The sequence below is a fragment of the Palaemon carinicauda genome, chromosome 33 (assembly GCF_036898095.1).
Source record: "Palaemon carinicauda isolate YSFRI2023 chromosome 33, ASM3689809v2, whole genome shotgun sequence".
NCBI lineage: Eukaryota > Metazoa > Arthropoda > Malacostraca > Decapoda > Palaemonidae > Palaemon > Palaemon carinicauda.
In genome coordinates, this window is record NC_090757.1 from 34,383,789 (window position 1) to 34,408,687 (window position 24,899).

The following is a 24,899-nucleotide window of genomic DNA, read 5'->3' on the forward strand; positions in this document are numbered from 1 at the left end:
GCTGTTTCACAATTTATTCAGGGTCAATACATATAAGTATTCTATTAGTTGAATGAGGAGTGGAAAAGAGAAGTTGTTGTTGCATGGTTTTGAAAAGGTTAGTATGACCAATAATAAGTGCAAAACATATTTGGAAAGTTTCAGATGCTATATTACCGTAAGAGATTTACCAATGTGTTTAGACTTTTGGTGAGTAAGAGAGTGGGCAAATGTACAGTACTGTATAGCTAAATCTAAAAGAGAAATGCATGTCAAATTTATTTAATAGTTGAGGAATAAAGAATTTATTATCTAAGAGAAAAGCATGTCAAATTTATTTAATAGATGAGGAATAAAGAATTTATTATAAGTTCATTAGATTATATATTTTATACATCAAGTTGATTCATTGATCAAGTTAAAAATGTAGCAGAATTTTTTTAGCAAGATAGTACTTTTACTATGAAAAGTGAAGGTTAATATGTTTTAAGAAAATAGTACTGTATGAGTTAATTTCAAAACTATTATTGATGATAAAATAGTGTATGAAAGTGACTATGTAAGTGGGTAACCAGGTAAATTAAAAAAAAAAAAGTAAATGTATGATTACTTCTGATCCCTATAAATTCCAATCGTGCTATTTTCCCCGTTGGAGCACCTGGGCTTATAGCATCCTGCTTTTCCAACTAGGGTTGTATCTTAGAAAATAATAATAACAACAACAATAACATGTGAGGCTTAATAAGTATGACTCATTACCTTCATGGATGGAGTAATGCAAAAAGTCAGGAGAGAGAAAAATGGATGTAAGTGCAAACACTACACAGTACAGTAACACCCAACTCTATATTATGAATTTGTTCCAAGAGACCAGAAGCAAAGCTATTTTCGACACACGATGTATTTCCACCTTAAAAAGCTACTTTAATGTTTCCTATATACCCTACTGAACAGTTTAAAGTACTTGAACCCTGCTAACCTTTTATAAATACCAAATACCTACAGTAATAAGTTTCCATGTGAAGTACTGTACTGTACTTTTGAAAGCACCCAAGCATTTTAATAAAATACATTGCAATGGTGCATGGATAGTGAGCCCAGAAAGGAGGTAAATCAATGGAGGAATGCAGTAGAAAGATGACTTCCATACCAGTGCCTATGAGAAGAGAGAAGGTTAAGATGATGAGTGAGACTTCATGTTGGCTATTGTCAGTAAAATAACTGATCGCGGTGGAACGAAACAGAGCTTCATGATAGACACGTTACAGTTACTAAACAAAGAAGAAAGAATTGCAAGAAGACAGAACGGGACAAAATTAGACACGATATATACAATTAAAATGGAGACTTTAGGAAAGAAAACGTACTGTGTGGAAACAAGGATATAAATGACTGTAGGATGTTGATAAAGAATTTCTTGGCTACTCTAGTGAGCAGTGTCTGTGTTTACCAATTAGAAAAGGATAAAATGAGATGCGTAAACGAATAATTTAAATGAGATGGTATGCAGGAAACTGTGAAAAATTGAGATTAAAATTGATATTAATGCAAGAAATGGATAGTGTATATTATGAGAAAGTAAGGAGAAAATTGTGCTTCATTATAAAAGGCATATAGACTTGCTCTTGACAAGCAACCCTGTGAAAGTTATGGCAAAATTTCAGGATGAATACTGTGGAATCGTAAGTGACACAGATAAAAAAAGTACACTATACTGTATACCCAGAATTCTAGAATGCAAAGGCTCAAACTTGAAGGGGTTTAAGATGTAATAAATTGGGTTTAATGTAGTTGGTCACTCGGCCCATGCTTTGGTTGCGGAGAGAAAGGGCATCGTGTGAATTAAAGTACAGAAGTGTAATGCTGGCAACACAAGAGCAAAGAGAGGAGACTGCAAGTCTAAGAGGGATATAAGAAGAAAAGGCAGATTGAAGGGTATTTCAGGTACAGTGGAATGGGTCAGAAGAAAAATGAGTAGGTGGTCAATGGGTATCTGTTTTGCTCCAGCAAAATAGATCAGTGTGTGAAAGATTGTTACAGAAGTCAGATTACGGTAAATGTTTCACGAGTACTGGATTAGACCACATAGCAAGTATGTGAGTGCCGTAATCAGGGCCAACAGGGTAATTTTCTAAAAAATATGTTAGCCTCTAAAAAGCCAATGTACAGGTTGTGGAATGGAACGCCATGCGGAGAACATGTGTAAATAGTTAAAATGTGAAAAAGTGAATGTCAGGAATTGATTAAAAATAAGGTTTGGTAGACCTGGCTATAAAAATGGGTTTCAAGAGATGAGTCCTATACTTGAAAAGAATGCATACTGTATCCAAAAGATGAAAAAGGGTTTCACATGTAATGTAGTGATGAGGGATTACAATTGAAAGAGAATACTGTAGTATAAGTTGGAACGCAGCTTTCATTGATGGCCTCATGACAGGTAGGTATCAAGTAGTTTTTTAAAACAATACTATTAACATCTGCAAAACAGGGGTAATACTTAGTATAACATTTTCATGAAGTTAAGTATAAAGATCATTATCTAAAATAAAACTAAGTGTACGAAAATGCCTGTGTGTGTATGGGTACTAGTGTAAAATAAGGGTGAAAATGGATTAATTGTAGTTTGAGAGTTCAAGAAACATGGTAAAATAAATGGGTATTTCGTCTAACTTCACAATGAATTTCTGGGTACAGTAGGAACTGTTTGTTGGTATACGAGGGTAGGAAGAGATTTGAAAAATATGAAATGGGATGAACATGAAAACTACAAAATATAAAAGCTACAATGAATACAAAAAATGCATTTGCTAACCTGAGGAGAAGACTAGCTGTAGGCATGTTAGACGAGTAAGGCAATCAAGAATAAAGACAAGTAACATATGGCTATTACAAAACAGGAAATTGTTTAAAAAATATTTAAGAAACTAAAAAAAGCTTTATAAATTGCAAAGGAATGCAGCTTAGTATAAAGATTTACGAACAAATGGAACTGAAAAAATAATGGAGATTATGTCCTGTATCTATGCTGTTTCACAATTTAATCAGGGTCAATACATATAAGTATTCTATTAGTTGAATGAGGAGTGGAAAAGAGAAGTTGTTGTTGCATGGTTTTGAAAAGGTTAGTATGACCAATAATAAGTGCAAAACATATTTGGAAAGTTTCAGATGCTATATTACCGTAAGAGATTTACCAATGTGTTTAGACTTTTGGTGAGTAAGAGAGTGGGCAAATGTACAGTACTGTATAGCTAAATCTAAAAGAGAAATGCATGTCAAATTTATTTAATAGTTGAGGAATAAAGAATTTATTATCTAAGAGAAAAGCATGTCAAATTTATTTAATAGATGAGGAATAAAGAATTTATTATAAGTTCATTAGATTATATATTTTATACATCAAGTTGATTCATTGATCAAGTTAAAAATGTAGCAGAATTTTTTTAGCAAGATAGTACTTTTACTATGAAAAGTGAAGGTTAATATGTTTTAAGAAAATAGTACTGTATGAGTTAATTTCAAAACTATTATTGATGATAAAATAGTGTATGAAAGTGACTATGTAAGTGGGTAACCAGGTAAATTAAAAAAAAAAAAGTAAATGTATGATTACTTCTGATCCCTATAAATTCCAATCGTGCTATTTTCCCCGTTGGAGCACCTGGGCTTATAGCATCCTGCTTTTCCAACTAGGGTTGTATCTTAGAAAATAATAATAACAACAACAATAACATGTGAGGCTTAATAAGTATGACTCATTACCTTCATGGATGGAGTAATGCAAAAAGTCAGGAGAGAGAAAAATGGATGTAAGTGCAAACATTACACAGTACAGTAACACCCAACTCTATATTATGAATTTGTTCCAAGAGACCAGAAGCAAAGCTATTTTCGACACACGATGTATTTCCACCTTAAAAAGCTACTTTAATGTTTCCTATATACCCTACTGAACAGTTTAAAGTACTTGAACCCTGCTAACCTTTTATAAATACCAAATACCTACAGTAATAAGTTTCCATGTGAAGTACTGTACTGTACTTTTGAAAGCACCCAAGCATTTTAATAAAATACATTGCAATGGTGCATGGATAGTGAGCCCAGAAAGGAGGTAAATCAATGGAGGAATGCAGTAGAAAGATGACTTCCATACCAGTGCCTATGAGAAGAGAGAAGGTTAAGATGATGAGTGAGACTTCATGTTGGCTATTGTCAGTAAAATAACTGATCGCGGTGGAACGAAACAGAGCTTCATGATACACACGTTACAGTTACTAAACAAAGAAGAAAGAATTGCAAGAAGACAGAACGGGACAAAATTAGACACGATATATACAATTAAAATGGAGACTTTAGGAAAGAAAACGTACTGTGTGGAAACAAGGATATAAATGACTGTAGGATGTTGATAAAGAATTTCTTGGCTACTCTAGTGAGCAGTGTCTGTGTTTACCAATTAGAAAAGGATAAAATGAGATGCGTAAACGAATAATTTAAATGAGATGGTATGCAGGAAACTGTGAAAAATTGAGATTAAAATTGATATTAATGCAAGAAATGGATAGTGTATATTATGAGAAAGTAAGGAGAAAATTGTGCTTCATTATAAAAGGCATATAGACTTGCTCTTGACAAGCAACCCTGTGAAAGTTATGGCAAAATTTCAGGATGAATACTGTGGAATCGTAAGTGACACAGATAAAAAAAGTACACTATACTGTATACCCAGAATTCTAGAATGCAAAGGCTCAAACTTGAAGGGGTTTAAGATGTAATAAATTGGGTTTAATGTAGTTGGTCACTCGGCCCATGCTTTGGTTGCGGAGAGAAAGGGCATCGTGTGAATTAAAGTACAGAAGTGTAATGCTGGCAACACAAGAGCAAAGAGAGGAGACTGCAAGTCTAAGAGGGATATAAGAAGAAAAGGCAGATTGAAGGGTATTTCAGGTACAGTGGAATGGGTCAGAAGAAAAATGAGTAGGTGGTCAATGGGTATCTGTTTTGCTCCAGCAAAATAGATCAGTGTGTGAAAGATTGTTACAGAAGTCAGATTACGGTAAATGTTTCACGAGTACTGGATTAGACCACATAGCAAGTATGAGAGTGCCGTAATCAGGGCCAGCAGGGTAATTTTCTAAAAATATGTTAGCCTCTAAAAAGCCAATGTACAGGTTGTGGAATGGAACGCCATGCAGAAAACGTGTGTAAATAGTTAAAATGTGAAAAAGGAAATATCAGGAATTTATTAAAAATAAGGTTTGGTAGACCTGGCTATAAAAAAGGGTTTCAAGAGATGAGTCCTATACTTGAAAAGAATTCATACTGTATTCAAAAGACGAAAAAGGGTTTCACATGTACAGTAATGTGTGATGTGAGATTACAATAGAAAGAGAATAATGTAGTATAATTTGGAACGCAGCTTCAACTGATGGCCTCATGACAGGTAGGTATCAAGTAGTTTTTTAAAACAGTACTATTAACATCTGCAAAACAGGGATAATACTTAGTATAACATTTTTTATGAAGTTAAGTATAAAGATCATTATCTTAAATAAAACTAAGTGTACGCAAGTGCCTGTTTGTGAATGGGTACTAATGTAAAATAAAGGTGAAAATGGATTAATTGTAGTTTGAGAGTTCAAGAAATATGGTGAAATAAATGGGTATTTTGTCTAACTTCACCATGAATTTCTGGGTACAGTAGGAACTGTTTGTTGGTATATGAGGGTAAGAAGAGATTTGAAAAATATGAAGTGGGATGAACATGAAAACTACAAAATATAAAAGCTGCAATGAATAAAAAAAAACGCATTTGCTAACCAGACGAGAAGACAAGCTGTAGGCACAATAGACGAGTAAGGCAATCAAGAATAAAGAGAAGAAACATATGGCTTTTACAAAACAGGAAATTGTTTAGAAAATATTTAAGAATCTAAAATAAGCAATAGAAATTGCAAAGGAATACAGCTTAGTATGAAGATTTACGAACAAATGGAACGATAAATAATGGAGATTACGTCCTGTATCTATGCTGTTTCATAAACTATTCTTGGTCAATACATGTAAGTATTCTATTAGTTGAATTAGGGGTGGAGAATAGAAGTTGTTGTTGCATGTTTTGAAAAGGTTAGTATGACCGATAATATCTATAGTAGTGACTGTTGAAAAGGATGATGCGGTCTCGAGTAAAGTGGCTTCTGTAGCAAATATGTCTTCATGCTGACAAGTGATAAGTGCAAAACATATTTGGAAAGTTTCAGATGCTATATTACCGTAAGAGATTTACCAATGTGTTTAGACTTTTAGTGAGTAAGAGTGGACAAATGTACAGTACTGTATAGCTAAATCTAAAAGAGAAATGCATGTCAAATTTATCTAATAGTTCAGGAATAAAGAATTTATTATCTAAAAGAGAAAATCATGTCAAATTTACTTAAGAGTTGAGGAATAAAGAATTTATTATAAGTTCATTAGATTAAATATTTTATACATTAAGTTGATTCATTGATCAAGTTAAAAATGTAGCAAAGTATTTTTTTAGAAAGACAGTACTTTTACTATGAAAAGTGAAGAAAGTGAAGGTTAATATGTTTTAAGAAAATAGTACTGCATGAGTCAATTTCAAAACTATTATTGATGATAAATAGTGTATGAAAGTGACTATGTAAGTGGGTAACCAGGTAAATAAATAAAAAAAAAAAGTAAATGTATGATTACTTCTGATTCCTATAAATTCCAATCATGCTATTGTCCCCATTGGAGCACCTGGGCTTATAGCATCCTCCTTTTACAACTAGGGTTGTATCTTAGAAAATAATAATAATAAAAACAATAAAAAGAGGCTTAATAAGTCTGACTCATTATCTTCATGGATGGAGTTATGCAAAAAGTCAGGAGAGAGAAATATGGATGTAAGTGCAACCACTACAGTACAGTAACACCCAACTCTACATCATGAATTTGTTCCAAGAGACCAGAAGCAAAGCTATCTTCGACACAAGATGTATTTCCACCTTAAAAAGCTACTTTTATGTTTCCTATATACCCTACTGAACAGTTTAAAGTACTTGAACCCTGCTATCCTTTTATAAAAACCAAATACCTACAGTAATAAGTTTCCATGTGAAGTACTGTACTGTACTTTTGAAAGCACCCAAACATTTTAATAAAATACATTGCAATGGTGCATGGATAGTGAGCCCAGAAAGGAGGTAAATCAATGGAGGAATGAAGTAGAAAGATGACTTCCTTGCTAGTGCCTATGGGAAGGGAGAAAATCAAGATTAAGAGTGAGACTTCATGTTGGCTATTGTCAGTAAAATAACTGATCGCGGTGGCACGAAACAGAGCTTCATGATAGACACGTTACAGTTACTAAACAAAGAAGAAAGAATTGCAAGAAGACAGACCGGGACAAAACTAGACACGATATATACAATTAAAATGGAGACTTTAGGAAAGAAAAAGTACTGTGTGGAAACAAGGATATAAATGACTGTAGGGTGTTGATAAAGAATTTCTTGGCTACTCTAGTGAGCAGTGTCTGTGTTTACCATTTAGAAAAGGATAAAATGAGATGGTTAAATGAATGATTTAAATGAGATGGTGTGCAGGAAATGATGAAAAATTGATATGAATGCAAGAAATGGATATAGTGTATATATGAGAAAGTAAGGAGAAAATTGTGTTTCATAATAGAAGGTATATAGACTTACTCTTGATGAGCAATCCCGTGAAAGTTAGGCAAAATTTCAGGATAAATACTGTGGAATCGTAAGTGTCACAGATCAAAAGAGTACACTATACTGTATACCCAGTATATCATAAGAGATACAAGAAAGATTGAAAGGCTCAAACTGGAAGGGGTTTAAGATTGAATAAATTGGGTTTAATGAAGTTGGTCACTCGGCCCTCGCTTTGGTTGCGGAGAGAAAGGGCATCGTGTGAATGAAAGTACAGAAGTGTAATATTGGCAACACAAGAGTAAAGAGAGAAGACTGCAAGTCTAAGAGGGATATAGGAAGAAAAGGCAGATTGAAGGGTATTTCAGCTACAGTGGAATGGGTCAGAAGAAGAATGAGTAGGTGGTCAATGGGTATCTGTTTTGCTCCGGCAAAATAGATCAGTGTGTGAAAGATTGTTACAGAAGTCAGATTACGGTAAATGTTTCACGAGTACTGGATTACACCACATAGCAAGTATGTGAGTGCCGTAATCAGGGCCAGCAGGGTAATTTTCTAAAAATATGTCAGCCTCTAAGAAGCCAATGTACAGGTTGTGGAATAGAACACCATGCGGAGAACGTGTGTAATTAGTTAAAATGTGAAAAAGGGAATGTCAGGAATTTATTAAAAATAAAGTTTGGTAGACCTGGCTATAAAAATGGATTTCAAGAGATGAGTCCTATACTTGAAAAGAATGTATACAGTATCCAAAAGATGAAAAAAGGTTTTACATGTAATTTAGTGATGTGAGATGACAATGGAAAGAGAATACTGTAGTATAAGTTGGAACGCAGCTTCAATTGATGGCCTCATGACAGGTAGGTATCAAGTAGTTTTTTAAAACAATACTATTAACATCTGCAAAACAGGGGTAATACTTAGTATAATATTTTTATGAAGTTAAGAATAAAGATCATTATCTAAAATAAAACCAAGTGTACGAAAGTGCCTTTGTGTAAATGGGTACTAGTGTAAAAATAAAGGTGAAAATGGATTAATTGTAGTTTGAGAGTTCAAGAAACATGGTAAAATAAATGGGTATTTCATCTAACTTCACCATGAATTTCTGGGTACAGTAGGAACTGTTTGTTGGTATAGGAGGGTAGGAAGAGATTTGAAAAATATGAAGTGGGATGAAAATGAAAACTACAAAATATAAAAGCTACAATGAATAAAAAAAAACGCATTTGCTAACCAGACGAGAAGACAAGCTGTAGGCACGATAGACGAGTAAGGCAATCAAGAATAAAGAGAAGAAACATATGGCTATTACAAAACAGGAAATTGTTTAAAATATATTTAAGAAACTAAAAAAAGCTTTATAAATTGCAAAGGAATGCAGCTTAGTATAAAGATTTACGATCAAATGGAACTGAATAAATAATGGAGAATATGTTCTGTATCTATGCTGTTTCATAAACTATTCTTGGTCAATACATATAAGTATTCTATTAGTTGAATGACGAGTGGAGAATAGAAGTAGTTGTTGCATGCTTTGAAAAGGTTAGCATGACCTGTACCATGGTCTTCCACTGTCTTGGGTTGGAGTTCTCTTGCTTGAGGGTACAATCAGGCACACTATTCTATTTAATTTCTCTTCCTCTTGTTTTGTTAAAGTTTTCATAGTTTATATAGGAAATATTTATTTTAATGTTACTCTTCTTAAAATATTTTATTTTTCCTTCTTTCCTTTCCTTACTGGGTTATTTTCCCTGTTGGGGCCCCTGGGCTTATAGCATTTTGCTTTTCCAGCTAGGGTTGTAGCTTAGCAAATAATAATAATAATAATAATAATAATGCGGTCTCAAGTAAAGTGGCTTCTGTAGCAAATATGTCTTCATGCTGACAAGTGATAAGTGCAAAACATATTTGAAAAGTTTCAGATGCTATATTACTGTAAGAGATTTACCAATGTGTTTAGACTTTTCATGAGTAAGAGAGTGGGCAAATGTACAGTACTGTATAGCTAAATCTAAAAGAGAAAAGCATGTAAAATATTTTTAATACTTGAGGAATAAAGAATTTATTATAAGTTCATTAGATTAAATATTGTAAACATTAAGTTGATTCATTGATCAAGTTAAAAATGTAGCAAAGGTTTTTTTTAGAAAGACAGTACTTTTACTATGAAAAGTGAAGAAAGTGAAGGTTAATATGTTTTAAGAAAATAGTACTGCATGAGTCAATTTCAAAACTATTATTGATGATAAATAGTGTATGAAAGTGACTATGTAAGTGGGTAACCAGGTAAATAAATAGAAAAAAAAAGTAAGTGTATGATTACTTCTGATTCCTATAAATTCCAATCATGCTATTTTCCCCATTGGAGCCCCTGAGCTTATAGCATCCTGCTTTTCCAACTAGGGTTGTAGCTTAGAAAATAATAATAATAAAAGCAATAATATATCAGGCCTAACGTGGGCATTACTCATTGGGCTCCAATTCAACTGGGTTCATAAAGAATAGTGTGAGTGAGCTTAGACTTTACAGTTTGGAAGTGTGGTATGGAAGATGAATTGAAGGCTTTGAGAAGTGAACTAAGGAAGAGAAAATAAGGATGAAATATTTAGGAAGGAAAACAAGCACTGAGGAGGTTAGTGAAAGGGATAAAAACCAAAAGAGGTTCCCTGAAAACCTCAAAGGAAATAATGAAAGAGAGGATTGCATACATACAGAAAATGGGAAGAATTGAAGGTGCAGAAAAAGATGGAGATAATGAAAGAAAGGATTGCATACATTAAAAAAATGTGAAGAATTAAAGGTGCAGAAAAAGAAGACAAAAATAATGAAAGAAAGGATTGCACACAATAAGAAAATTTTTAGAATTCAAGGTGCATAAAAAGACGGAAATAATGAAAGAAAGGATTGCATACATTAAAAAAATGTGAAGAATTAAAGGTGCAGAAAAAGAAGACAGAAATAATGAAAGAAAGGATAGCAGACCTTATTAAGTAAATGTTTTGAAATGATGGTGCAGAAAAAGAAGACAGAAATAATGAAAGAAAGGATAGCACACATTAAAAAATGTGAAGAATTGAAGGTGCAGAGAAAGAAGATAGACTTCTAACTCTTGCAATAGCATCCTGGAATGTGAATAAGAGTACAAAAAAAATTGTGTCAAAGTGCATGGCTGTGAGAAAAGTACTATGTAAAAGCAAATACCAGACAGTACTCATCAATGGATATGAGTAAGGATAAGTAAGCAGACAGAATTGGAGAGTCAAGAGTAACTATGTACTGAAATAATGTTAACAGAAGCAATAGCTTATGGCTTTCTCTACTTTACATCTCTTGTTACTGAGATTATGTCAACAAACTTCAGGGCCTCTATAATAATACCACAGTATTGTTTGAAAGGAGAGAGATACATGGAGATGCAATAAGCAAGATTATGGGTGCAAGAACTATGCAGTTTCTTTGGTTAATTTTGTATGAGAAGTACGCCGTTTTTTAAAAGACTTATGAGTGTGAGTGAGAAAGGTCGAGTGATCAGGTGAGAAGAATAAAAAGATGTGAAAATAAGATAGAAGGAAGAGTTTGAAAAAGGAATGGGGAAAATGATCGGAGATGTATATGGCATAGAATGGAGACGGAATGAGGATGTAAGGGACGAGGATTTAAATATTTCATGCCGTGTGAGTGTTAACCCATTTGAAAATGCAGGAGAATTAAGATGAGTAAATGGAATATGGAAATACAGTAGGATGAAGTATAGGAACTAATGGAAGATCATGAATTATAATGTAGTGTGTATGTGGAAGAGAAAGCAGAGAAAAGAGTATCCCAGAGTAAATAACTTGCAGTACTGTATAAAGATTCATTAATGTCTAACTTGGTGAATGCTATGGCAAAGTTGCTGGATAAATACTACAGGAATGAAAGTGTGAGAGAACCAGATGGTAGAAGATTATATAATGTACCAGGAATGGAAGACTGACAACACGCGAGACTGCAAGTCATGAAAAGGATACAATGAATGAATGAATGAAAGTCAAACTTAAAAGGGGTTTTAGGTGTAACAGAATGGGTCAAACCATGAATGAAGGCAGATATACAGTTTGGTTGCACAAAAGATGATCATAGTGTGAATTAGCACAGCGAAGCAAGACAAACACCACCAGTGTATAAAGCTAGGCCATAAAGCAATAGTATGTGGATTTAATTAGTGGGGGTGCTGAAATTGTGGTCAGCAGAGCCATTCTGCTACAATGCGCAATAATACAAAACAAGATTATACATACTGCGGCATTGCTGGTTGTGTAATGCCCATGTATAAGAGACTTGGACTAATGAAAAAAGGAATGTCAGAAATGGATGGTGGTAATATTTGGAGAAATGGATAAAAGGTGATAAAACTAACACAAAATAAATGACCTCAGTGATTTGTGTAAGAGTAAGTACAAGTGACTGTGAATGACAAGCCAAATTTACAACAGAGGATCAAATAGCTCAATAAAAAGGTCAGACTTTGAGCAAAAAGAATATGACAAGAGTAAGAGTGTATGAAAAACCAACTAGAATTAGAGATTTTGTACTAGAGCATGAATAGGTGGTTATGAATATCAGTGCAAGGCATATTTAGAAAGGAATATAGCTATTATTTTTAATGAATATATTTCATGATTTATTAGCCTACCACCACAAATTCCATCTTCCTTTACAGCTTGGTTTGAGAGAGTTCTAGACAGAATGGATAGTGTATTTAAAGTGCTGGCATAACTGAAGTGTTCGTTAGTCTAATTTCATGTCGAGTCAGGTAGCCTATGCGGCATATTTAGTCTATATGGACAAAATGGTGAACAATCTATTATTTATGGAAGTAGAGTATCGAGGCTGAGTCTAAGAAAGAGGATGTCATAATGTTTAAGAGGTGGAAGAGAGACGAGACAAATAAAATTCACCGTATGTCCAAAGAAAAGATTTTCCTAAAATAAAAGCAAGAAATTACCTAGTGATAGATTTGTTACTTAAGGGGTATACAGTAGTATAACAAGATGTGCATTGGATGGCAATGTTTGTCTAGTCAAAGGTTTAGGATACCCAAAATACACAAAGTTCAGTGGCTAAGGTCTAAGATACATACAACTTCTGGAAATCATTCTGGATATGGAAACACTAAGAGCAACCCCTGGTTGCAGGTGAAGTTGCCTGCATGGTGATCAGTGGAAATATTCATTCTGTTCCTAAAATGCCTAATTTTGCTTTGAATAATTTTTGTTTTTCACTTTTTTGTTCAAATTTTAGATTTACAAAACATGTGTAAGTATTAATAAAAAGTTTTGATCATATAATATTCATATAAGCATCAGTAACTATGTTTTTTCTTTGAGAAAAGGTTAGTTTCCTGCGGCAAGTTCATAACAGACCCATCCTGAAGAACAAATTACAACTTTATACTTGACCACATTTGAAAGAAGAAACATAAGAGAAATGTTCAGTGGCTGACATAAAAAGTGATAGATTATTTTCAAAGTTGTGCATTGCTTCACAAACATGGAATGAAAACCTTGAGGAACTTTTTAAACATGAAAACCAGCCATATTTTTCAAGTATATCTGAATATGATGCACAGCAAACTCCCAAAGGTAAGAGTGACATGTTTTAGCTGCTTGGAGATGATAAAACCAAAGGATTACGTAACCCAGAACGTTGATGCTGCGATCATGGTTAGAGTAGTAGTAGTCATAATCTTGAGCCTGAGGATACAACAACCGTTAATGGCTATGTCATCCTAAAGTTTTTACTCATATAAACTTCTATCTTCAGACTGCCATTTGTCTTTGTGTGAGGAATGTCTACCAGCATGACAACCTCATAAGTTGCACCAAGTCTAAACATGGTATGGGAACTCGTAGACGTGTTGCACTAACTGCAAGAATTCCATCAAACTGGAATAATTATTTCATAAGAAAGTGACAACAGAGAACTCTGAATACTTAAGCTCACAAATATTGCAGATAACACAGTCAGAAAAGGACTTAAGTGTATCACAATGGGACAGAATGTGTCGAAGTACTCGAGACAAGGATGATATGATACCTATCCCCCTGCTCTCATAAGGAAGTGACACACGAGTGATTCTTTACACCAAGGATGCAGCTGACAAAGGCTGTCAAGAGATCCTAATAAAAACAGCATTTTGGGAGAATGAAAATGCAAGAACTGTGGGTAGTAGCATAAGGTGTACCAGTCCATGAGACTGTATCATCTCTTGATGCTGAACTTGCCATGGCCATGCCCATGCCATACTCTATGCATTTACAGGTTATGATACATCATCGTTTGCTAGAAGAGGCAAAGCATTAGTGTTGGAATGCTTGAAACACACACCCACAGGTTACAGGAGCTTTTGTCGAACTTGCAAGGTGTCCATTAGCCATACCAATATTATGCATAGCATTCCTTAAAAATTTAGTTGCTCTCCTTTATGATAAAATGAGCGAACAGAATGAAGTAAATAAAGCAAGGACAGAACTGTTTGTTCAAAAGGGAAGACAAATGTGAAACATTCCTTGTATAGACGGTGCTCTGAAACAACACAGAAGAGCTACGAATCAAGGAGTAGGTTTTGAATACTAGGCCTGAGATACCAAGTCCTGTAATACAGGGTTGGCAAAGATGTGGACAAAGTTGGGAGCCTCCGAGGATTGCATTGCTAGAGGCAACAAATATTAGTAGAGAATAATTTGTTGTGGCTGCAAGAAAGGATGGCAAGTCCTCACAATGTGGTTGCAAAAAGCAGTCCCTCAAATGTACCGAGTTATGTTTGTGTGCTGGCCAGTGTACATAGTTAACATGAATGAGTACTAGGATATAGGATTGTAAAAGGCTGTTATGGTTTTGTTATAACTTATGTTCAGAATCTTATGATCCTCACTTCAGACTTTGACAGTAAAGAAAAAGTATCACACATAAAAGAACATATTTTGGGATTGAATGTATACCAAACCCGAAAATCCCATTATGTTTACTGATACATGTGATTGGATATAAAATGTCATTGTGTAAACTGGAACTCATCATTTAGATATTTCAATTTGTTTAGAATGTATTTATAATTCTAATCATTGTAATTATATACCTTTGTTAGAAGGCTAACACCTTATGATAATGTAAAACTCTCTATGAACCAGTTGAAGATTATGACATGACAATTTTTTTCTCCACTTTATATGGTAGTAATATGTTTGAAATAAATCATAGAATATACAAGACATATTTGCCTATATTTAAGCCATCCCACTATAACATTAACAATTTTTTATGCGGAAAAATACAGTGATCAAAAGTTAGTGATATACAGTACTACTGATATTTTGTGGCAATCAAATGCAGAAGGAAAACATAAAAGCGGAACACTCACCATGGATAACGTTCATACTTTGTTTCGACACCTTAATCTATCAGCCTGTAAAGTGAATACAAAGGTAAGTACAAAGCCAATTCAATAACTGTACAATATATTATTTCTATACTTTCTAATGTACTGTAAAGAGAATACAAAGGTAAGTACAAAGCCAATTCAATAACTGTACAATATATTATTTCTATACTTTCTATTGTACTGTAAAGAGAATACAAAGGTAAGTACAAAGCCAATTCAATAACTGTACAATATATTATTTCTATACTTTCTAATGTACATCTTAAAATTCCACTAATCCTTTACAGCAGTAATAAAAAACGACTTAGTCAGATAGAAAGTGATCCAAAGAGTAACGGAAGTTTACGAATGACTAAGTTGATGCATGTCTATTACCAAGATACAAACTGGAATACTAGGTGGGTACTTGAGTTATCCCGCAGAAAAGACTTGCATTGAGAAACTGCCAAAATCAACAATATGGGATGCCGAGACAAAAACATGATTTATACAGGACTATGAACTTCATCACTAAACTTCAGACTACTTATTTCAGATCAATAAAAAGTAGAGGTTAAGAGTACGGAAGTATTATAGCCATGTAGAATGTCACTTTAGGTTCACAAATATTTCCTATATAAACTATAAAAACTTTAACAAAACAACATGGAGAAATTAGAATAGTGTGCCCGAGTGTACCCTCAAGCAAGAGAACTCTAACCCAAGAGACAGTGGAAGACCATGGTACAGAGGCTATGGCACTATCTAAGACTAGAGAACAATGGTTTGATTTTGGAGTGTCCTTCACCTAGAAGAGCTGCTTAGCATAGCAAAAGTCTCTCTTCTACCCTTACCAAGAGGAAAGTATCCACTGAACAATTACAGTGCAGTAGTTAAATAGGGAGGCAGATATAATTGCTGTTGTAGGTGTTGAGGTGCCGGTGATGGGATATGAGAATGAGAAAGAGATTACAAGATCATCAAGCGAGGAGAGCACTAGATGAAACGAGAGTAGCAAAAGCATCTGGTATGGATGGTGTGAGCTGAGATGTTGAAGGAAAGGGGTGTGACTGTACTTGAATGGTTGGTGAGATTGTTTAATGTGTGTTTTGTGTTGTCAATGGTACTAGTAGATTGGGTTTGTGGGTGTATTGTATCACTATATAAGGGTAAGGGAGATGTGCATGAGTGTTGTAATTCAAGGGGTATTAGTTTATTGAGTGTGGTGGGAAAAGTGTATGGTAGAGTACCGATTGATACGATTAAGGATAAAACAGAGAATGCATTCTTAGAAGTACAGGGTGGTTTTAGAAGAGGTAGGGGTTGTATGAATCAGATTTTTACAGTTAGGCAGATATGCGAGAAATATTTAGCAAAAGGTAACGAGGTGTATGTTGCGTTTATGGATCTGGAGAAAGCGTATGATAGAGTTGATAGGGAAGCAGTGTGGAATGTGATGTTATATGGAGTTGGCGGAAGGTTGTTGCAAGCAGTGAAAAGTTTCTACAAAGGTAGTAAAGCATGTGTTAGCATAGGAAATGAGGTGTGCGATTGGTTTCCGGTGAGAGTGGGACCGAGACAGGGATGTGTGATGTCGCCTTGGTTGTTTAACCTGTATGTTGGAGTGGTGAGAGAGGTGAATGCTCGAGTGCTTGGAAGAGGATTGAAACTGGTAGACGAGAATGACCATGAATGGGAGGTAAATCAGTTGTTGTTTGCGGATGATACTGTACTGGTTGCAGACGCGGAAGAGAAGCTTGGCCGATTAGTGACAGAATTTGGAATGGTGTGTGAGAGAAGGAAGTTGAGTGTTAATGTGGGTAAGAGTAAGGTTATGAGATGTACGAGAAGGGAAGGTGGTGCAAGGTTGAATGTCATGTTGAATGGAGAGTTACTTGAGGAGGTGGATCAGTTTAAATACTTGGGGTCTGTTGTTGCAGCAAATGGGAGTGGAAGCAGATGTATATCAGGGAGTGAATGAAGGATGCAAAGTGTTGGGGGCAGTTAAGGGAGTACCTGTAGTAAAAAATAGAGGGTTGGGCATGAATGTAAAGAGTTCTGTATGAGAAAGTGATTGTCCCAATTGTGATGTATGGATCAGAGTTGTGGGGAATGAAAGTGACGGAGAGACAGAAATTGAATGTGTTTGAGATGAAATGTCTAAGGCAGTGGTTCTTAACCCCTGGGTCGCGACCCAAATTTGGGTCGCCAAGCCATTTAAATGGGTCACCAAGGATTTGTGGACTTTCTATTTTCCCAGTATTCCTATTCAAAATATTATCAAAGTATTAATCCTGAATGTAGAAGTCTTAAGTCATTATTATCTAATGTTAAGCAAAACATTGAGACAGATGATTTGATTGAGGTGAAAAAACTACCAACATCTCCTCTTGCCTTTTAAATCTAACCGTTGGTGGAGGGAAGGAGGAGGGGAAGGGGGAGGTGGAGGAAGTCAGGAGCTGATGTGTCAGTGTCCAGAGTTGGCAACTGAGCGCTTTTGGCGCTAGATTTAGTGCTTTCAATGCAAGGTCGTGATCAGACATTGGTTGGGCTTTCTGAGAAGCTATTAGCATTCAAAGGAAAACTGAAGTTGTGGATGAATAAAATAAAATCTGGAAAGACTGCATCATTTCCATCTTTTAACCTACTTCTGGAGGATGAAAGAGTTTCTCTATCCAAGTCCAAGGCATTATTGAGGGATATATATATAAGCTAATTAGAGAGTTTGATCATTACATTCCAGAAAATATGCTCAACTAGAGTTGAGTAAGAAACCCCCTTCAACATTGAAGCTGATGAAATCGCGAACATCAGCAAGCTACAGGAGGAGCTTATCGAGATCCAGAATGACGCAACACTTCATTACAATTTCAAAAAGGCAAAAGGAATCACGGAGCTTACTTTGGATCAAAGTTCACAAAGAAAAGCCCAATCTTGGAGGTGAAGCCCCTAATTCCCTTTGCTATAACTTTCCTGTGTGAGGCAGGATTTTCAGCCCTCACAGTCATAAAGACAAAATACAGAAACCGTTTGCAACCAAAGGATGACCTAAGATGCAGCCTATCATCAAAATCACCCAGATTAGAAGAGCTGACCAAAACAATACAGAGTCAAGGATCTCACTGACTTTAACCACTTCACTACGGACGAAGGGACGAGGAGGAGGAGGAATGGAGGGAGCGAAAGAAGGGGTGAAGGAAAGGAGACAAGGGGGTAAGGAATGGAGAGATTGAAATGAGGTATGAAGGTGGGGTAAGGAATGGAGAGATTGAAATGAGGTATGAAGGTGGGGTAAGGAATGGAGAGATTGAAATGAGGGATGAAGGTGGGGTAAGGAATGGAGAGATTGAAATGAGGGATGAAGGTTGGGAAAGGGACTATTAGGAATGGAGGAATCGGAGAAACAAAGGAAGGGAGAGAAGTGGAGGGCAGAGGCACGGATGGAAGAGGTTAATACTATATTTCATGTCAAATAGTCTTTTATGAATAATTTCCCTTTTCAACAATGGTAAATTATAGCCTAATTATACATTTTTTTTATATTAAGAAACATTTTTATATCACAAATTTTAGGTAATTTGTATTTTTCCTAACAGTACTTACCTCGAACTACTTTCTTAGGAGTATCTGGGATCTCCTCCCATCCGACCAGAGTTTTGTATAGTTTACCCTAAACCCATTTTCTATGAGGGGTAACCTCAGGCGGAGCGATACGCGCCCTGAGGCTAACCCCGGGTCAGAGAGCATGCCTGCTCAGGTCTCAACCTCCAGTAAGTTCTTGACAGCTAAGTTCTCTAAGGACATCAGGGGACACTCGGGGAAGGCAGGGTGGGCCATTACCCGAAAGCAGTTAGAGGTTAAGTACTGTTAGGAAAAATACAAATTACCTAAAATTTGTGATTTGTTCCAACACTAAGTACTAACCTCAAACTACTATCTTAGATGACTTATACTTTAGGAGGTGGGCGTGGCCCTAAAAGTTCTTGAGACCATGCTTTGGAAAATCCAGAGACCTAGGAAGGAGGCTAGGTCGTGAAAAGGCCATAGAAAATTGATCGAGAGGATACTACACAAAAACCCATCTTAGTGTCTAAGAAACACACCTGTGCAAGAAATCCTAGGGGACATGTCTTCCTCTTGTTGAGGTACTCGTCACTGGCTCAGGGCCCTCACAGAGCCCACTTGAAGCGGAAAAAGGGAAAGAAGGTACAAGGGGGTTTAAGGAACGAACCTGTGTCTCTTGTGCTTGTTACCCGCGGTTATCACTGAGGCTATGCCTTTAAACCGTTTGGAGCGCGGAAATGACGATACCTATCGAGAACCCGTCCAGGGATTTTCTTGAATAATCCTTCAAATAGTGAGCCGTGAAGGTAGACTGGTTGGCCCAGGTGCCTGCCCTTAGGATCTGACCCACTGCCATATTCTTCTCGAAGGCCAATGTAGTACTCAGGCCCCTAATGTCATGGGGCTTGGGTTTCCCCGGCAGGGGGATTCCTGCCTTACAGTAGGCACTGATGATGACCTGCCGCAACCAGGAGATGGTATTCTTCGAGACTGGCTTCTTCACGAGGCCTGTGGAAACAAAGAGACTTTTGATCCCGGGCCGGAGTCTTGCTGTCCTTTCCAAGTATTTCCTCACTGCCCTGACAGGGCATAGGCGCAAATCCTTCACGTCGTCCGACTGGGGGATTGCCAGAATTGAGAAACCTTCAATCTGGGGTGCCACACGGCAGGGTTCTGGGTCTTAGCTACGAAGGAAGGGATGAACTTGAACGTGACTTCTCGCCAACCTTTCGAGTGAGCCACTTCGTAGGACAGACCATGAATCTCGCCTACCCGTTTAGCTGATGCTAACGCCAGCAAGAAAACCGTCTTGAGAGGGAGATCCTTGTCCACAATGTCTTTCAGGGGCTCGAACGGAGGTTCGGATAACATTTTCAGGACCCTTGCCACGTCCCATTGTGGCACCTTCACAGCTTGCGGGGGGCATGATTGCTCAAAGCTCTTAATGAGTAGTGAGATATGTCTGGAGTTACCCAGGTCTATGCCTACAAGGAGAAAAACTTGGCCCAGAGCAGCGCGAACTCCCTTGATGGCTGGGATGGACATATTGACCACGTCCCTGAGGTAAACTAGGAAGTCCGCTACTTGCGGGATGGAGGCCTTCAGGGGCCTGATGTCCGTAGCGGCGCACCATTTGGTAAAGGTGGCCCACTTAGCCTGGTATACAGCTGTCGATGACCGTCTCAGGTAGCCCGACATCCTCGTTGCTGTACTCGATGAATAGCCTTCCCTCCTCAGGAGGCGCTCGATAACCTCCATGCGTGAAGGCGGAGGGACCGAGGATTTTCGTGGAATCTTTGGAAATGTGGTTGCCGGAGAAGGTCTGGCCTGTCCGGAAGGGGCCACGGCGGCTGTTGTGCTAACTCCCTTAGTCCACGAACCATTCTCTCTCCGGCCAAAGTCATCCATAGGTTGTCCGTCCTTCTTACCCTGTTGAGGACCTGCCTGAGCATCCCAAGGGGGGAAAAGCATACACGTCGAGATTGTCCCAAGGATGTTGGAAGGCGTCCTTTAACGCCGTTTTTGGGTCTGGGACATGGGTACTGACGGGTGTAGAGACCATTCGGACCCTACCACTTGCCCCATCCTGCCGAGGCCGTCGGCGAGGACGTTCCTTTTCCCTGAAATGAACCTCGCTGAGATTCTTATCTGCTCCACTTCGGCCCATTCCTGAAGTTGTAACGTGAGGACGCACAGCTCCTTCGACCTTAGGCCTCCCTGATTCTTTATGTAAGCCACTACCGTGGCGTTGTCGCACATCAACGCCACGGTGTTTCCACGGAGTAGGTGTACAAACTCCTGGCACACTCTTTGTACTGCCCTCATCTCTAGTACGTTTATGTGCTGGGTCATCTCTAGGGCTGTCCAGTTCCCTCTTGCTGATTTCCCTATGAGATGGGCACCCCACCCCTCCTTCGATGCGTCCGTGAACAGAAGCATCTCCGGAGGGTCGGCTGCAAAGGGCATCCCTTTGAGGGTGTTCGTCCTGCAGCTCCACCATTCCAGGACCCGTTTCGTGTTCGGGAACACCGGGACCACTCTGTGGAGAGAATCCGTTTGGTTCCAGCTTTCCTTTAGGTTCCATTGGACCTCCCTGAGCTTTAGCCTGCCCTGGGGGACCAGTTTCTCCAAAGACACAAGGTGGCCTATCAGTCTCTGCCAGTCCTTCGCTCTCCTGGGTTGGTCCGTCAGGAAGGGGCGGAGGACCTGGTCTGAGTTGTCCAGCCTGTCCGCGGAGGGGAAGGCTTTCACTAACCGGGAATCCAGAACCATTCCGAGGTAGGTCGTCCTGGTGGAGGGTATCAGTTGGGACTTCTTTAGGTTGATGGTGACCCCCAGAACGTTGCAGAACCGCAGCAACATCGCGCCTTGCACCTTCAGTACTTCCTCCGAGGCTGAAAGTAGCAACCAGTCATCCAGGTAACGAATCAGGCGAATGCCCTGTTCGTGTGCCCAGACTGAGACCGTTGTGAAGACCCTTGTGAAGACTTGGGGGGCAGTGGACAGCCCGAAGCAGAGGGTCTTGAACTGCAACGTCTGGTTCTCCCATTTTACCCGTAGGTACTTCCTGCTGGAGGGATGAACTGGGATCTGGAAGTAAGCATCCTTGAGATCTACTGACATCATGAAGTCCCTTTCTCTCAAGGACGCTAAGACTGATTTTGGAGTGTCCATTTTGAAGTCGGTCTTGCAGACGAACTTGTTGAGGGCTGAGAGGTCTATGACCGGTCTCAATCCTCCTGTCGCTTTCTCCACCAGGAACAGCCTGCTGTAGAACCCCGGACCTGGGTCCTGGACAGGTTCCATTGCCCCTTTTGCCAACATCACTGAGACCTCTCCCTGCAGAGCTGTCCGTTTCAAGGGATCCTTGGGGGCTAGCCACTCCGCCTGCTGGTCTGGCATCTGAGGTGGAGGGTCCACTAGGAAGGGCAACCTGTACCCTTCCTTCAGAACTGTCACGGTCCACGGGTCTGCTCCGTGTTCTTCCCATGCTTGCCAAGAACGTTTGAGGCATCCCCCCACCTGAGGCTTCGGCAGGAGTAGGGGGCCTCCCTCCCTATCTTCTCCTTGAGGAGCGGCCTGAGCGCCCTCTTCTGGACGACGCGAAGGACGGCCTATAGGCGGCTTGGGTCGAGGCTGATCCCCAACGGGAGGGCTGAGACGACAGGGACCATGTTGTTGTCGAGTTGTCTCTCCTAGGCTGGTTAGGAGCGAGCCGAGGAGGAAGAGGCGCGTCGACGGAGGACCTTCTGAACGTCTGCCTTCTGACTGGGTGGGGCCTGGTCTCGAACGGTTCCTTCAGCCCCCGAAGTCTCTCCATCGATTCCTCCGCTGCCTTCGGGGGAAAGATCGTGTTGTCCCACAGGGTCAGGTTCCTCAGAGATCTGGCCTCTCTGTCCGGCAGCCTCCAAGTCACCTTGCTTAAAACAGTGTCCCTCCTTCGTAGGACCCAGTTGGCGGACAGGGCTAGCGACTTATGATAGGAATTTCAGGGCCTTACCTCCCGAACTGATAAGTTCCTTGAGTAAGGTCTATGTCTCCGGTACTGTCAGGTCGTAGGACAACTGAACGCCCACCAGTCCAGCCAGGAGGAGACGTTGACTAGGTCCTTCGAGATCTCCTCCATCATGACCGCCTCCGAAGGAGAGAAGCAGATCGGAGCCGTGGATGCCCTTTCTTCTGAGGCTCCCTGCCCCAACACGTTGAGTGCTGGCTCCAGTGCACAGGCGCCCGCTTGCTGTCCCTCTGGGAGGTAGAACTTGCTCTGGGACTTCAGGCCCTGGAGCAGCTTGGAGGCGCTCTGGCTCTTGGGCGCCTCGGTGTGGTTGGCCACGATCCTGTCCACGTGGACTCTTCCCAACTTAACGTCCCTCGCCAAAGGAAGAGCCAAGGAGGGGCGCTGCTCGACCGGGGCATCCACTATTCTGTTGAGGCTGGAACGCCATGCATCTTCGGAGGAGGGTTCCGGTACATCCAGCCTGTGGCGACTTCTGATGAGGCCTATCACCCTACGATAGGCCGATACCTCCGCTGCTGACCGCCTCTCCATGGTCGTCGAGCTCCTCCGATGGGGGTGCTGACATGTGACGGGGGTACTCCGACGGAGGACCTCGCACGTGGGGGAGTCTGGACAGACGCTTTCGCGGGGTTCACGGCGAAGGACGGGCATCGCCGTCGAAACGGGGGCCTCCGTCCTGGGTCCAACATCTCTTCCGGAGGTTCTCGAATCTGCGGGCCTGCTCGTCGAGGAAAGCCGAGGGCTGCGCTTGTGACGAGCTAGTTGGCCCTTGGAGGCCAGGACTTGGCTGTCAGACCGAAGGGGCGACTCTCTCCGCTGGGCGGATGGAGCCGGAACCTTCGCGGTCTTACGCCTGTCAACTGGAACCTGCCATGATGAGTCCCTCCGTCGGGTGCCGCTACTGCCGGAGGAGTATCTATTCGGAGAGCTCGTCCTCGGATGCCAACTTGAAGGGCCCGGCAACGCAGCTAGCTCCAGCAGCCTGTCGCGGTGAACCATCACCCACTCACTGCTCTTGGGGGATCTTGGGCACCGACTCTCGTGGCGCAACCTCGAGGGGGAGTGAGAGCGCGACAACTTCCTGCGGGACTTCTCCCTTTGTCTCCTGAGCTTCCTCAGCGCCTCGTCCTCCGAAGAGCAGGAAAGCACCTACACTGAGGAGACCGACGACTTATAAGCCCTCTTTGAAGGCCTCACCTCCCTCGTTGGTGTAGGAGGATTCCTGTGACGCTCCGTGGAAGACGACGCCTGCAAAAACACCTCTGGTAAGACGGCTGACGGCGCTGGGGGGGAGAGTGGAGGCTCTCCCGTGGGAGACCAGGTCCCGAAGTCTTCCTCCATCCTCATCGGGGACCTGAAGGGCGTCTTAGGGGGAACCCACGCAGTGGGGTCCGACGGCGGGGAAAGCTCCTTCTCGACATCGGCCTCGGCTGCTGAACCGCCTGAAAAACACGCCCAAGAGGCTGGAGAGGAATCAGCAACATTTTTCCCCCACATGGGGTCATCAGAGGAGACGTGACCTGCAGGCACCAGGCCACCGTCTCCCGAAAACACTCCAGCCCCTCCCTCAGGCCCCTCACTCTCCTGGAATGACGCCAAACCCCACAGTCTTGAAGGTCAGACTCTTGGGGAAGGGCCGCGGGCCTCTTCCCCGCAACGGTCTTAACTTGTCCCCTACTCTGGGTAGGGGAGGTTGGAAGAGAAGCTTGGACTGACGAGGTGCCCGTCGAGGCAAGGGAGGAAGGGACGCTGGGCTTCTTAGACGACTTCTTCGTCGCCTTCTTCTTTTAGGTGCTATACCGCACCCACTGCACCTCATTCTACGACTCACTCCGGACACGTGGCGGAAGGGGAACAGACGCTGCCCCTGCACGAGGAACACAAGAAGTGCGGGTCAACTTCGGGTTTCGAGAGGAACGTTCCACACGATTTGCCGGCCATAGGCCCAGGACAACAGCGAGGATGCTCCATGATGAAGGAGCAGCACTACGAGACACTAGCGCGCACAGGGAAAGTACAAAGAGAAAGCACAATTGAACCCCGTGGGTACCGCGTGGGACACACAAGTCACACTGAGATTAAGGAGAGCGGCGTGATGATATCGCGATGCGACCAGGGAACTTACTGGAGGACGAGACCTGAGCAGGCATGCTCTCTGACCCGGAGTTAGCCTCAGGCCGGGTATCACTCGGCCTGAGGTTACCCCTCATAGAAAATGGGTTTAGGGTAAACTACACCAAACTCTGGTTGG

At 40.3% G+C, this 24,899-nt stretch overlaps 1 protein-coding gene across 4 annotated transcripts in view; it reads right to left on the reverse strand.

Annotated features, from left to right (window-relative positions):
* LOC137626301 (uncharacterized) overlaps positions 1–24,899 on the reverse strand; it is a 61,163-nt gene that overhangs the window by 16,441 nt on the left and 19,823 nt on the right. For all 4 annotated transcript variants that reach the window (XR_011040994.1, XR_011040995.1, XR_011040993.1 and 1 more), the window contains one exon: positions 15,067–15,111. The gene's annotated coding sequence lies outside the window, so the exon portion shown is untranslated. The remainder of the gene's footprint in view (positions 1–15,066; positions 15,112–24,899) is intronic.